Source organism: Camelus ferus, chromosome 4, assembly GCF_009834535.1.
Source record: "Camelus ferus isolate YT-003-E chromosome 4, BCGSAC_Cfer_1.0, whole genome shotgun sequence".
Lineage (NCBI taxonomy): Eukaryota > Metazoa > Chordata > Mammalia > Artiodactyla > Camelidae > Camelus > Camelus ferus.
In genome coordinates this window covers 22,388,577-22,404,092 of record NC_045699.1, presented here as the reverse complement: position 1 = coordinate 22,404,092, position 15,516 = coordinate 22,388,577, and the positions used below count along the sequence as shown (strand labels likewise).

The following is a 15,516-nucleotide window of genomic DNA, read 5'->3' as shown; positions in this document are numbered from 1 at the left end:
TGAGATACAGGAAATAGGGGTTAGAGTTTCTGATCACAGCATTCCTCAACCCTCCGCCGGTTCCATCCACAGCCCTGCCATGTATCTAATGAATTTAAATTCCAAATGTCTATCGGCAACCCACACAGTCATCAAACAAAGAGGCTGGCTTACTTTCAGACCCAGAGCCATCCAAACTGGTCAAAAAAAAAAAAATAGAGGTTTGTTGCACTAAAGTGAGACTAGGGAGCTCTCGGTGCTTTGAAAGGTTTTAATTGCTATGGAAAAAATCCTTTCAAAGATTTTTTTCCTTAACATGGGCCCCTTGGAAACTTTTCATAGGGGAACTGTAAAATATTTATACAGCTAGCAGCACTGCTGAAAAAAAAAAAAAAAAAAAGCAATCAAGCAAGAATTGTAGCCGTGAATGAGAAGCGGACGAAGTGAGCCCTGCAGATTCAGGGGATCCAGGGAGGGGAGGGTCCTGCGATTTCAACCCCTGGAAAACAGAATTAATCCTTCCCAGCCAGGCCCACAGACTCGACCGACACGAGAAGGCCCTGCGCCGGGTTTAAAGCTCTGCTGTCGCCATTTTGGAACAACAAGTTCTCATTCTGCACCAAGTCCTGCACGTGGCGGGGCGGGGCGGGGCCTGCTCACGGGGCTCCCCCGGGACTGTCGTTTTCAGACAGGGCACTGCGGTTCTCCCTGCCCTTCTCTGCCAGCTTCCCCTGTGCTTTTCTTTGTCCGCAGGAACCAGCCGCGCCGAGCCTCCCCTTCGCCCGTACTCAGCGGCCGCAGCCCCACGCCCCGGCGGTCTGTCTGGCTGGCACGCGCTCTGCCTAAGCGGCTTCATCGCCCCAGGACCCGGGAGGCGAAAAATCCATATTCAAAGTCCCAGAAAACAGGGCCCTGTCTTTGTGAATAGAGCCAAACCTGGAGAACTCTGGTGCTGAAAGGGACCGTGGTGATCTCATTTTATAGAGTAAATTTCGTCCCGGAGAGAGGAAGGAAATTTCTCAAGGCTACTTTGTGTATTAATATCAGGTCAGGGACATGGCTAGCTCATTCTACAGCATCTATAAAAAAGGGTTAACATGCGCAGTTATCGTCCCCAAACAGCCCCCAAACTCATGCGAACTCCTGTTTCAGTATTTTCTCAACGCTTTAATCAGCAATGACATTATTAAAGAAAGGGCTGAAAAGATAATCACTTTCTCCACACCAGCCTCCCAAATATTTTCATTTCCTCCCACACACACTTTATCTTTTACTTGTGAAGATATTTGGTAGTTAAAAAAAAACACACACACACAGATGTAATCACACACAGATGTAAATCACGTGGCCTCTTCATGGCTCCACGCCTACCCATCAATGCTGACAACCCAGTAACCTGTGGAAAGGAGGAAAAGAATCCAAGGGCTCAAAAAAGCCACAGGGTAGATAATTAACACCAGGGAAATCAAGATTTGGCTGCATTGCGGTAGCTAAAGCACTAAGGGGCAGGACGAGGCATAGTGCTGAAACTTTCTAACAGGGGAGAATGGGTTACCGAATTACCACAATCTCGTCCATCAGAAGGGACCCCCTTGTCTCAAGGCTGACTTAATTGCCATAATTCAATTAACATGCTTCCACTAATTATATAAGCTTTTAAATGACAGTTCAACAGCAGCACCACTGGGAGCAAGCCAATTTTTTTTTCATTTTAAGTTAATCTTAAATTAATTATAAGTAAATTGCATTGATTTCTTTTTCACATCCTGCCTTCAACAGTTCCCTTGCAAATACTAGCACATAATTTAAAAACTCTAGGTCTCATGTGGAAAAAAAAAAAGGCATGTAATCCCATGTGAAAAAATGGTAGTATTCATAAATATGGAGAAGCAAGCTTTTTCTTTCCTTCCTTCCTTTTGTCCATCCTTCCTTCCTTCCTTCTTTATAGATGACAGTTCTAACCAAACGTTAAATGAGGTAAGGTAACAATCATACCAATGGGAAGTACGTCTGTTTTCCAAACTCTTAGACCTAGAACAATGTCTTGTGCATGTCAACAAATATTTGTTAAATTCATATTAATATTAATTATTGGATGAGATGCTTTGAGCATGACAGAAAAAAAGCTGAAGAGGCATCGAAGCCCTAGTTCCTGATCTCAAGAGTGTAGACAATCTTTCAGGAGATAATAGATAACTATATGAACATACCAGGTCATTCAAAACTAGCTGGAGTTTAAGATACTAAAGGAATGCAGAGCATATAAGACAAAAATATAAACGGAATGCATAGGGTACTAAGAGCAATACATAGTATATAGCGTAAAAATGATAAATCAGATCACCTCTTCCACTGAGGAAGGTAAGAAGATGGGCTATCAATGTGAGTTATCCCAGCTACACACAAATGAGAGCTGACAAATGTAAATTACCTGCTATGAACCAGTGGACACTGGATCTGTCACAACTGAAAACATTTCAACCAAGCAAAGGAGGCTACACTAGGATTGACCAGGTGCTAATTTGCATAGCAGCATGAATTCATTTTGATGTGCTTTTAGAGTTGAATTTCAACAAAAGTATACGTTCTTTGCACCAAACCACACCCAGTTCTTGTATATTTTCATGACTTTCGATTGAGTAAAGAAATCTACAGCTATGTCAGCATTTTTATTGATAAACATTTAAGATTCCAAAGACAATCCCAGAAGAATTAGAAGGGTTTTCTTTTTTCCTTGAAGGTTATTTGTTGCACTTTTCTACCTAGTTCTTTATTGTACTCAGATCAAAATTTTCTCTCATGCATTTGCAGCTTAGTACTGTTACAGGAAGTATGAGAAATACAGGAAAACTCATATTCCCACCAGAGTTATCAGATGAACTGGCTGGTGTCAGCTCAGTTAGCTGGAGGAACAAGAGACATTATTAAACTCAGGTTGCCACCATGCTGTGCAGGATTAAAGTGGCAAAGGAGACCTTGGCCCACAAAGATGAGACTAACCGCCAAGCATCTTCAGATCAGACGAACCATCTCCTTGTGGAAGCTGCAGCCTCTTCTCCAGACATACGGCGTCTAATTATTGTCTACTTTTCCTTATAGGACACTGAATACTTGAAATTGATTAATGATTAGCAATCATTGAATGCTAGCTCTTTCCAGTAGGCCATGACCTCCCTGACTGTCAACAGACCCCGTGTTTGCTCACCACCATATTTCTGGTCTGGCATGTAGAGTATCTCCTATAAACATTCTTAGGGAGTAAGAAAAAGAGAGTAAGGCTCCTTTCTCATTCAGCTCAAGTCCCTAAATTAGCCGGACATCTTTCATCTTCACCTGATAAATATCCAGCTCGAACTACTTTAAATTTAAAAAGGCAGTGAGACCAATAGGCCAACTGGTTCATCAAATCATACCTTGGAAAGGCAAGCCTAGAGACAGTATTCCCTCACCTTCATTTAAGACATTCCAAGGAAGGATTCTGATTGACTCAGCACAGGTCGTGTGTCCAGACCTTGGGCTAATCACTTTGGCTAGAAGGACGTGGTCCTCAATTGGCCCAACCTGGTCCAGCGACACCTCTGTGGCTGAGAGGAGTGGAGAGTACTGTTCGCTTGTCCCACCAGCCACAGCCCTGTGTCGCGGGGGAAGAAGGAAGTAGGAAGAAGAAGGGGCAGGCCATGGAGCACATCAAGCGGTGACCCTCCCAGCCTGGTCTGGAAGAAGAGGAGGCATTTCCATAGGTCTGGATTCTCGGTGACAGGAGTCTTGGTATGGGCAGATTTATTTTATTTTATTTATTTTATTTTATTTTATTTTATTTTATTTATTTTATTTTATTTTTCTATTCTATTCTATTCTATTCTATTCTATTCTATTCTATTCTATTCTATTCTATTCTATTCTATTCCTTCCATATGGATCCATGACAGCTCAAATTACCATTCCTATCTCTGTCCACTCTTTTCTGAAAAAACACGTCTGCCCACAGGCCAATAGCAATTTTACAAATTAACTCAAAGAATGCTACCAACACAACTACTTTTGATTGATTGGCTTAGAAAATATCAATGTTCTGAGGCAGTTGGAGGCGGCAGGAGGGGCAATGGGGCTGGGGCAGAACGTGTTCTCCTTCACCCTTAAGGATGCTTTATCGCGCCTCCGCACGCAGCCCAGAGCGCCGGTAACATCTGGTTCTGCGGGACCCTGGTACCGCCGCCGCTTCCCTGCGCGCTCGGGGCGTTTGTCAGGCTGACGCTGCTCGCGGAAATCAGTCCCGCTGGCGCAGAGATGTGAGCGGCGGGGCTGAGTCGCTCCTTTACGAGTTATCCTTTCAGCCCACATGTGGCTGCACATGAAATATCAATTTTTTCCCCTTTTTTACTTTGCGTGTCGAGGCGGGCCTCTCTCTGTTTACACAGGGACAGAAGCAACGTTTGAGGAAGGTAAAAGGGTCGCCGGGCCCCTTATTCCGCCGTCTACGGTTTTCTCTTGCCATTTCCTCTCATCCATCACTGTCCTCCCTGGAAACTCATCTATATCCCTTGAGATTCGATTATTTTTCCTAGGTAATGCTCCTTTCAGGGAACCTATTTTAAGATCATTATGTTCTCTGCAAGGCAGTTTTGCCAGAACTTTCCTGTTGATCCCAATTTTCTGTCTACTCGGTTTCTGTTTTCGTTGCTCAGGCCGTGCAGGGAATATCTGCATTCTTTCTGATTGGGGGGAACTGTACGGTAATCTTACACCATATATATTTTTATATTGAAAGTCATAAGATCTTTATTTTGCATTCCTTAACCGTGAGCCGCCGTTCATTCCCCAGCCTTCATAAGGGCAACTCAGGCAGGCGGGCGTCTCCACTTGAGGATTCCCAGAGAAGCCTGGGAATTGGGTCCTTTTACCTCTCATTCTGGCATAAAGGGGGTCATGCTCGTGTGTCTACTTTGAGACAAACGCTTAGAATTTCTAGCAACTCCAACTGTCTAACTCCCAGGTATTTCGTGCTCCTAACACTCATGTCACAGCTGCTTTCATTAAAAACAAGCACAGGGCTTGCGGGAGGAAAGAGAGGGCCCAGTTAGGAAACAAATAAGACACGGAGGCACAGTTGCCTTGACATTTTGCTTTGCTGACTTAATGGAGACGGGATGGGGCAACGGAGGTATTCACTGATTCTGGGGACAAAGGATTTCAGCATTTTCCATTCCTATTTTCTGCAGGACACTGTTTCCAGAAGATGTGAAAAACAGTGTTGCACAGTCAGAGAACTTCAGGAAACAGCCTATCAGAATTCATAGAACACATTAGTATTTTAAAGACTCTGATGGCTTCACATTACATAAACCTTTTTAACTTTGTTTAACTCAGCATGCCCTAAACTTAGTTGAGCTTGAAACACTTGCCACCGTTTACCCAGAGGTGACCTGCAGAACGACATTCCTTGAACTACAAATTAGAAGACAAAAAAATACAATTCTGTATCTTCAAGTGGATATTAAAGACGTGAATTTCATTTCCTTCTTAAGTCATTGCTTCACTGTGTCTCTCAGAGACTTGAGCCAGGGGGCTAAGTGACTCAGAGGCAGACCTCTGAAGGTAGGTTCTTGGCGTCTTGAGAGTGATAATGGGCCAGAGAGACAGATATCATAGAGAGGGAGAGGGTTTTTAAAAATTCCTTTAGCTCCAAGTTGACACACCTAGGGGTTAAGTTTGGTGGGCTGGGGAGGACTTTACAGAAGGGACATCTAGGTAGGAAGAGGGAGTGGAGGAGGGACATCCGGCCTTCCAGGGCTGGCATTATTTGGGGGACAATTAAAGAGAGAAAGATGAAGGGTGGACTGACCAGGTCTGTTCTGATTTCCCGTCACGGGCCTTCAGTCTGGAGGAGGAGGAGGAGAAGGGAGTAAATGTGGCGCGCTCAAATCCCCCAAGCTCAGCCTAGGAGACGCGGGGTTTAGCCTGTGGCGTGGACGGGCAGAGGACTTGGACTTTGTTTTACTGTTCTGCTCTAGGATTCTGGATGACATGAATGACCCACCCGTTCCCATCACACTCAGATCAAGTGAGACTCAGTGAGTCTCCACAGGACCAGAGAGTTCACGTGGCAGAGCTTTTAGGGGACCCTTAGCATCTGAGAGAGCCAGGAGGAGGCCGAGTCAGCCAGGAAGGACCACTAGAGCCTGACGAAGGCGTGAGAAGTCAGAGCACAAAGTTCATCACCATGGCCTTCAGCACGTGTCCCAGCAGGCACAGAGGGCGAAACCGGGACGCTGTGTGGTCTGTGACCCCTCCCTCTATGCCACAGGATCACATGAGCCCTGCAGCCGGCCCCAACCATGCGCCAGAGGCCAACTTGCAGAGGGAAAAGGGGAAGAAAGAATGAAGCCTGAACCACTATTGGGAAAAACTAAGTAAGCCTTATGTATAGGGGATATTTACATTTGGGGACTGGACTAAAATTTAAACTGAACTGGACAGTTATTTCTTGCCTTTCCACCCATAGGGTGGGGCTTATGAGAGAGGCCAGGTTGATAATAAGCAGTATAAAGAGACTGCATTTTCCCTGCACATCTGGGCTTTAGTGTGATTGAAATTTCAGATACTGCCGCAGCATCCTTTTTTGAGCCTATATTCACAAAAGCTTATTGCGGGCCACCTAATCCCCAGCCTGAGCTCAAGCTGCTGCGTGGTACTGGAACGTGGGTTTGCCTGGCTGTCTGTCTCACCGGACCATGAGCTACTTCACTGCAGAGGCCTGATTTCATTCATTTCCTCCTCAACACAGAATAGCACCTTAATAGGATGGTCAATAAGTGTTAGTTGAAATGAATGAAGGAGTGAAAGAAGGGAAGAAGTATTCCCACCCTGCATCTCAGTTGCGTCTCTACAGGGAACCTCACCTGGGTTCTCTTTCTAATTCAAGGGAGAAAAAAATGAGGCTTCCTTGGAGAGTCTGGCGGCAGTCAGGTTTCTTTACGGGCACAGGGTTCTTTCTTCTTTTCTTTGTCTCTTTCATTTGTTTGCAAAGGCTTACTTTTTTATCCCCCTTTGCCTTTCTTTTCTGGGAGTGCTTTGGAAATGAAGGGAACACTGGCTAGGGGAAAGGAGGAGTGGTCTCATCTGTGAGGGTCCCCAAATCTTGCTGAGCCGAGACTCAGGAAGAGTTAAATTTATATGACAATTTTGGGCTTAAAGGAAAAAAAGAGGGTCTTTTATTCACAGTTTGATAATCTTGCTAATCTCTAAATGACTTTCCTGTCCCTGCCTTCAGCTTGCACCCCCTCCCCTGCTACCACTGTGATCTCTGCAGGCCGGAAACAGGCGGTGTGTCTGGATGCCTTCTACACCTCCTCTCTGTTCCCATGAGGCTTTATGATGACACATTCTGACGGACTGGAATCGAATGTGTGCATGTCTCTTTTCTCCTTTAGAAGGAATGCAAGCTCACTGAGAGCTTTCTTTGTCTTCATTATTCCATCTCCATGTTTTATGGTATGGGCATTTAGTCCACGTTTGCCAGCTGAGTAAACTGGATCTCTCATGATTCCGTATGAACAGGAAAAAGAAACACTTACTTTCCAGTGAGTAGAGGTCTTTATATTGCCCAGCTGGTTCATCAAACCAACCAGATGTCACAGAATGTTCCCCCCTCCTCCCCCGTAACCCCTCTAGCTGAAGAGATGCTTGGGTATTTCCGGGAGCGTCCAGGAAAACAATCAGTCCATTTTTTGCTCAATATCACTAATTATCAGAGAAATGCAAATCAATGAGGCAACTACAATTGAGGTACCACCTCACGCCAGTCAGAATGGCCATCATTCGAAATTCCATGAATGATAAATACTGGAGAGGCTGTGGAGAAAAGGGAACCCTCCTACACTGCTGGTGGGAATGTAAATTGGTGCAGTCATTATGGAGGGCAGTATGGAGATTCCTTAAAAAACTAGAATTAAACTTATCATGTGATCCAGCAATCCCACTCCTGGCCATATATCTGGAGGAAACTCTAATTTAAAAAGATAAATGCACCCCAATGTTCATAGCAGCACTATTTATAATGGCCAAGACATGGAAGCAGCCTAAACATTTGTCAACAGATGATTAGATAAAGAAATTGTATATATATATACACACACACACACACATAAGAATATATAGTAGAATACTATTCATCCATAAAAAAGAATGAAGTAATGCCATTTGCAGCAACATGGATGGACCTGGAGATTGTCATACTAAGTGAAGTAAGCCAGAAAGAGAAAGAAAAATACTATATGATGTCACTTATATGTGGAATCTAAAAAATGACACAAATGAACTTATTTACAAAACAGAAATAGACTCACAGACATAGCAAACAAACTGATGGTTACCAGAGGGGAAGTGGGGTGGAGGGATAAATTGGGAGTTCAAGATGTGCATATACAAACTACTATATAAAAAATAGATAAACAACAAGGTCCTACTGTATAGCACAGGGAACTATATTCAATATCTTGACACAGCCTAGAATGAAAAAGAATATAAAAAGGAATGTATATATATATGTATAACTGAATCACTATACTGTATACCAGAAATTAATACATTATAAACTGACTAAACTTCAATTAAAAAATTTACAAAAACAAACAAAAAAAGAGTAGCTCCATTTTTATCCTTTCACTCTGACTACTTTGTCACGTGTCCCACCCTGAGGTTCACCTACAGCCCCTGAAGACGCAGAACCCTCGAGGTGCTGAGCTTCCTTCAAGACTCACTGCGCTGAGCTGGGCTGAGACCCGGGGGAGATGGGAAGACATCTCCCCCCTTTCTGCTTATGCCCTTCCTACGAAAGCTGGACGGGGATGAGTGTTTTGGTAGCTATCTCTGTAAAGGTTAATCCTTGACCCCTTTTAGGTGTCAGTGCCAAAGGGAAGCTCTCTCTAGACTCCCAGCTAGGGACTAAGGAGCTGTGCGTACTCACATCAGGCCTGCGGCTTTGCTTTTCACAGTCTCGTCACCCAGCACTGCAGTGCCTCTTGTCTTGTGTCCTCATTAGCCTGAAAGCTCCATGAAGACAGAGATATTGTCTACATTGTAAATTCTTACGCTCTCTCTACCTATCATTATGCCTGATATATAATAATAGCAATAACTTAGCAATTATGACAAGAATAATAGTTACAGTGAATACTTGTAGAGTAATTTTTCTGAACCAGGCACTCCTCTAAGTGCTTCACCTGTACGAGTTCCTTCAGTCCTCGCAACAACCATGTGAGGGAAACACTATGATCACCCCCATTGTAGGTATGGATAAACTGAGGCACAAAGAGGCTTAGTTACTTGCCCAAAGTCCCCTTGCAAGTAATGAGTGGAAGGAATGTAAACATAGGAACTGGGATCCACAGCTCATGTGCTTCACCAACTAGACTATGTGCCATCACCCTGCACGAGATAGCATGGTACCACACTCTACAAATGTAGTCAGACTCGCATAAGGACACCACTTCCAGGGAGCTAAGGGGACTCCCAGCGTGACAGGGAGCCAGGAGCCCCAGTTTATGGATGGGACAGGACTGTGAACAGGATGTCAGAGAGTAGGGTACAGAAGAGTCGATGGATGGAGCACGTGGAAGAGAGTAAGGGACACAGTAAGGGGCTGGCATAAGAGGGAAATCTGAAGAAGACAGAGATATCTAAGGAGATTTTTGCGTAGATTTCTACATGAGGCTGTCTCTAGAATTCCCATACCACCTCTTCTAGAAAACCTGTAGTAAGGATCTACATTATTTTTTTAATTTGGTTTTCTTTAAGTAAGACGCCTTCTTAAGACTGGGCTCCACAGAGTTCCAGAATCGACTCAGGTTTTACAAGCAGTTTGTGAGGTGTGTGAATTAATAACCACGGCCTCAGCTCTGTCTTTGGGTCTCTTGGGGGAAGAATGAGGAGAAACTGTGAGGGTTGGAGCTTGAAACCAGTTGTATTTAGGATCTCTGATCAGGTTCCCTCTTGTTTTGGAGTTCGGGATAAATGTATTCAAGAACCTGTGAAAGAGAAAAAGGGAAGGAAAAGATGAGATGGAGCGGAAATAAGAATCAGAGAAAGTGAGAGAGGCTGTAGAAAAACCCGCTTCTTTGATTTGTATGGTGTGATTTCTGAAATTGCTCCAGCCTCTACATAAATCTACAGGATTTATGTGGCTTCATTAATCACACTTTCTTTTGAAATGGAATTTTCTGCCTTGGAGCCTTTGAATGTTGACGTCCAAATACAATATATTCTTTTAAAATCACCTCTGGATAAAGACAACACTGTTGAGGTAATTCCCCTAGATTGTAGGTGGAGTCGGTTTGGTCCTCAGATCTGGATGATAATATGCTCAAAATAGAACTTCCCTTCAGAAAACAGAAGAGTTCTGGTATGATTAGGATCCCAGTTGTAGACATCCTGGGCCAGGAAAGGTGGAGGGAGAGGGAAAAAAAAGAAAGAAAGAAAAGGAAAAAGAGCCCCTTGTCTTTGATGAATAACAACAAGCAGCGCCATCTAGTGGCAACTCGTGCTTCTCTTGGAGTCGGCTGGACCATGACCTCCCTGCCTAGCTCTTTGCTCCTTATCAGACGAGCTGGAATACCCAAGTTCACCTTTCTGGTGGCAGCGTGACCTGAAATCAAATGGCAGGGCTTAAGTGAACACACCAGTGTGTTAAAACTGCTGCCGACCGGAAGCTGAATCCAAGGCATGTTTTTCTGTTTGTTTTTTGAAGGTTGATTTTTAAATGTTGGGAAGGCCACACAAACAAAAATGCTAGGAAGGGACGGACGGGAAGGAGAAGATGCTCCTCGTCACAGGGAGTCACACCAGACACACATCACCTTATCTGACCCTCATATTCCTCCTGTTTTGCTCATCAGTCAAAGCACAAAGAAGTCAGTGCAGAGTCAGGCTGCCAGAGCAGCAGAGGTGGGATTTGAAAGCCCATCTGCTAGATAAGCTTCCTCTCTGATTCAGTTTTCTTGAGAATTTTCCTCTGCCAGCCAGCTCCCTGGGAGGCTCACGATCTTCAGCCCTGCAGGGTGACATGGCTGAGATAAATCACAACACCTTAGGACAGGTAGGGGCGCGGGCAGCCTCTTCACTGTCTCCAGCTTCCTGATGGCTGAGCTACAGGAAGAGAAACAGGCCACCTGTCCCCTCTCAGCGCTCAGATTCTGTGGGTGAACTCGCAGTCACTGTTGGTGAATAAGGGCTCCCTTTCTGCAAAGACACCACCAGCTGCCATGCCTGGGGACATGCTGCTCCAATGAGCTGGGCCGGAAGCCCTCCCACCCCACAGCGAGGCCTGCAGCCCCAGCCCAACCAGCCTGCCTGCCCCGCGCTGCTCCCTGAAAATCAACCCCATCCATTCAGATTTGGTTCTAATCAATCATTTTCTATGCACTAGTGTATTTTTATTGCACAAAAACAAACTTAAACTAGATTCTTTATAATCAGGAACTAGATAGATGTTGATATTTGAAATAATGAAGTACTCATCTGATTATCAATTTACTTGAGGCTGTTCAGTGTATGACCTGATCAGAAAAACAAATGTTAATTTGTTTCCTTTACAAAAGCTCACGGAAGAATGGAATAGAAAATACTGGGATGTAAACAACAACTTAATAGGTAACTGGTGATGATGAAGAAGATAGCTCCGGTCTACTCTCTTACACAGAGCAAGAGACATTCAGCTAAAGCCATAAGCTTATGGTAATAAAGCAAGCATATGTAGTTTTGAATTTTTAATTTAGTTACTCAATTACAGTTACATAGATAAAACGTTTTGCTTGAGTAAACTCCAACAGACCACTGCAGCTATACCAACATGAGAGGCTTAAGACTTCCTGTTGCTATCTTACCTGATGCCCAAGAAAAGAAGAACAAGGTTTCCTGACTTTTCAATAAGCAAATGATCTCACAATTTGAATAAACAAATCTTGGGCATAATGATGCCATTGATTGGTGAGAACTACAGCTGCCAAAGACATGTGATCAAAACAAGGATTCTGTTCCACTCTGGGATTTCATCCTTAATGATAAAAGGCTGTCAAGAACTCCAGTTGGTGAATGGCTCACCTTTGCCCTGAAACCCTTTATAGCTGATGTTTTGGAGAGATACTTTTCGAAAGATTAGATCAGAGTTACTCTGATTTTCCATCAGCAGGTCATGGCTTTGGCACAAAATGCAATGTGAGCATGGAAACTATAATGGGGTCTGTTGAGATGTATGTAAAATACTTTAAAAAAAAACTAAAAGCACATATTATCTCAAAGTTAATACATTTAACAATTAGAATTAATTTCCTCTGATAACTCAGGCTTTAACATTTGTGAAAACCAACTTGATGTGGGTTTTAGAACAAAAACCCAATACATTCTTACATCAGCAAGAAGGCAAGATACGAAACTCATCATCAGCAAACTCTCTGTTGATGAAAACCACCAGTGGTTTTTATGGCCCTCGGAAACGGTAACCGTGTGAAGCGGGAGTGAACCAGGATGGCAAACTTGAATAAAGACCTGGTCACTCGGTGGACTGTGACTTGTGCTACCCCTGGTTAGAGTATACATCAGTTTTTAAATTTCTGAGACCCATGCCAAGAACCGCTGTCCTAATGGAAATTCTACTCTAGGGAGGCTGGATGGAAGACAAGGGCACCATGCAGCCTTGAATAAATAAGAATAAATATAATTTGTTGCAACCCTACTAGGTACCAGTGTTGCATTTCTATCAGGAGCCTTGGTAGTAAGTGTTTTTTTGTCTGTTTGTACAGTATTTTTTAAATTCTTGCATTAATTACCTCCTTCTTTTGTATGTATTTTTTGAATCTGAGAGCTTAGGTAACTTGCCCAAGTTCAAGTGGATTTTTGTTGGGAGAGTCAGAAGACTGTGCTCTCTCCTGGCCAGGGTGGAAAAGCAGTCATCCAGGCAAGGAGGCTCCCCTTTGGTGGAGACCGAGGGGAAAGCATGAAGTGCTTCCTTGTTTAAGCACTTGCTCTGACTCCGTCCCTAAGTTCTAGGAACTGTCATATTCTGTCATATTCTGACACCCTCGGACACCCCGCCCCCAAATGCTTTTCTTTTTTCACAAGGCAGTAGAGATGTTAATAATCTGGGAACTGAACTCATGGGTTCGTGGAAATAGCCACCAAATGGTGAGCTCTAGAAATGCAATGGGATAAACATTGCAGGGAGACTAGTGAGGTCTGGCAATTCCCTCCCTTTGGGACTGACTGTAACAAGGGAAGGGCACCCTCTGTGCTACATGACTCTGTTCCCATGGGCATAGCTGATTGGCCCAGTAATGGACACCTGACCCAAACTAATCCAATCAGATCTTGCCCCAGGATTTTCTACAGTAACTGTCCTGTAGGCAGCAATGCTGTAAGATATAAGGAGCAGGGAATGCTGCTGGCTGCCACGTTGGCTGCCATGTTTCTTGCCATGGAGAAATTAATTTAAGAGAATAAAAGCAACATTCAGAAAGAAAAGTGGGACAAGACGGAGAGAATGTGTCCTGATCACCCTTTAACAACTTGGTTTCTATTGTTTCTGAAGCCCCCTTGTACTCGTGCCTGGGTACAAGCCTCTCTGTAAATCAGCTGTATTTCTGTCACTTGCAACCACTGCATTCCGACTGACACTCTCCCTCCTTGAATGATGAATTCATTGCATTTTCAGTCTCCCAATAGGATACAAATAACCTTGGGTGGGCTTATTTTCCAAGCTGTTTTTAATCATAGAACAACTGCAAGTCAGTTGTCTTCTTAGAAGCATCTGAGAAGCTGAGATGGTCTTGCAGACTTGAGGCATTGGCCAGGCTACGTCCTTTGGAGAAGGGGAGGTAGAATTTGTGAGGAATGTGGGGCCGAGGCTGGAGGGTGGGGTTAGGAAATGAATCACAGGAAGAAGAAACCTCAGAGTAGAAAATGGTCTTGACAGTGAGTCTTGGAGGAAACAGTAAACATATATATATATATAAATATATATATATATGTTTATAAATTTATAAACATAAATATATATTTATATATATATTTTACTTCATGCCATTCTGAGGCTGATCTTCCTGGGCTAATAATCAAGTAGAAACTTCTCTTTTTTTGGAAGAGAGGGGCGATATTTTTGGCAGTTTTTCTAGAATATTATTTGTAAGAATTCACTGACTCTGGAAGAACTTAATAGAACCTGTGCCTACTCTCAGCATATATTTTTATTTGAAACAGTTTTTAGTGTTACATAAATAGCAAGTGGGAGTTTGCTGGACTATCCATGAAACAGGGGCTAGAGACCTTAAAAAGTACCTTCTAGTGATCCTTTATTTAAAACATGGCGGGCCATAATTTTAGAGCAGTAAACTTCATTATAACATACTTATATTTGACATTTTCAGGCTGTATTGTTCATGTTTTTAAGTCTTGAAGAAAGGCCCATTAAAGCTGTGTTACTCACATTAATTCAACGTTTAGCCATTTAAAATACAAACCCCAGTCTTTCGGAAAATGTCATTAAAAAAGTTTCACCATATATGGACATTATTTATTGCTTGAGCCCCATTGTCTACTTATAATATGCCCTTTATCAGACCCAAATGCCCACTTCAGAGAATTTCATTTTGAGCAACAACTGGCTTCTTACATTATCCAATGATGCAGGAAAGTTAAATTATAGCCAGTTCATATCATAGAAACAAAATGTTTCCTGCAATTACTGATAAGGGACAGTTCATTTTCTCTCTGTCATCCTGAAAAAAACCTCCTAACAACAATTCATGCCTGGTTAAACAGGATTTCCACATCTACTGCTGACATCTTTCCAAATAATTCAGGGTTGTTATTACTGTACAGCCCTGGCAAGGCTCAAAAGCAAGCAGACTTGACGAGTCTGCTCAAAGCAGAGCTTAAGTAGTTGTAATTAATAATAATTACATGCCCACTACACTCCAGTTTTATCATATTATCCGTCAAGGCAAATAAAAAAACCCACACACAACACGCTTGCAACAGGATTAGTGCATTAATAAAGCCACCCTGCATATGTCATCTCGTTCAAGTTTAAAATATTTGTAGCGGTTTCTGTTTTATTGATTTTCATTATATTGTGTCTGGTTGCAAAATGCTGTGCGGCTGGAGTATGGTGGTGTTCTCTCCCAAAAGCCTCCTCCCCTCCTGCCGTGACTCGGATTCGAACCGAGGTTGCTGCGGCCACAACGCAGAGTACTGACCACTATACGATCACGGCGCGCCACAGGGCAGCTGAGCGCCTGGCTCCCTTTAGGAGTCACTGCAATATTAAAATTTGTGCAAACACTGCCATCTATTGCCTGAGTATGTACATTTTCTTAATACGGGGAAAGAGGAGCAGGGTTTCGGGAATCTCTAATTATTTAAAGGAACCGTAACAAAAGGGCCTGAAGGTGAACCGAATATGGCCTTCTTGGCTGCTCGGGAAAACTGTATTACGTGAGATCCCCTGGATTCACCCTCCGGGAAACAGGAATCAAAGCAACAAGACTA

At 43.4% G+C, this 15,516-nt stretch overlaps 1 non-coding gene across 1 annotated transcript; it reads right to left on the bottom strand.

Moving 5' to 3' along the window:
* Nucleotides 1-15,169: 15,169 nt before the first annotated feature.
* Nucleotides 15,170-15,241, bottom strand: TRNAH-GUG. Its single transcript has one exon. It is a non-coding gene; the product is annotated as a tRNA-His (tRNA).
* Nucleotides 15,242-15,516: the final 275 nt, after the last annotated feature.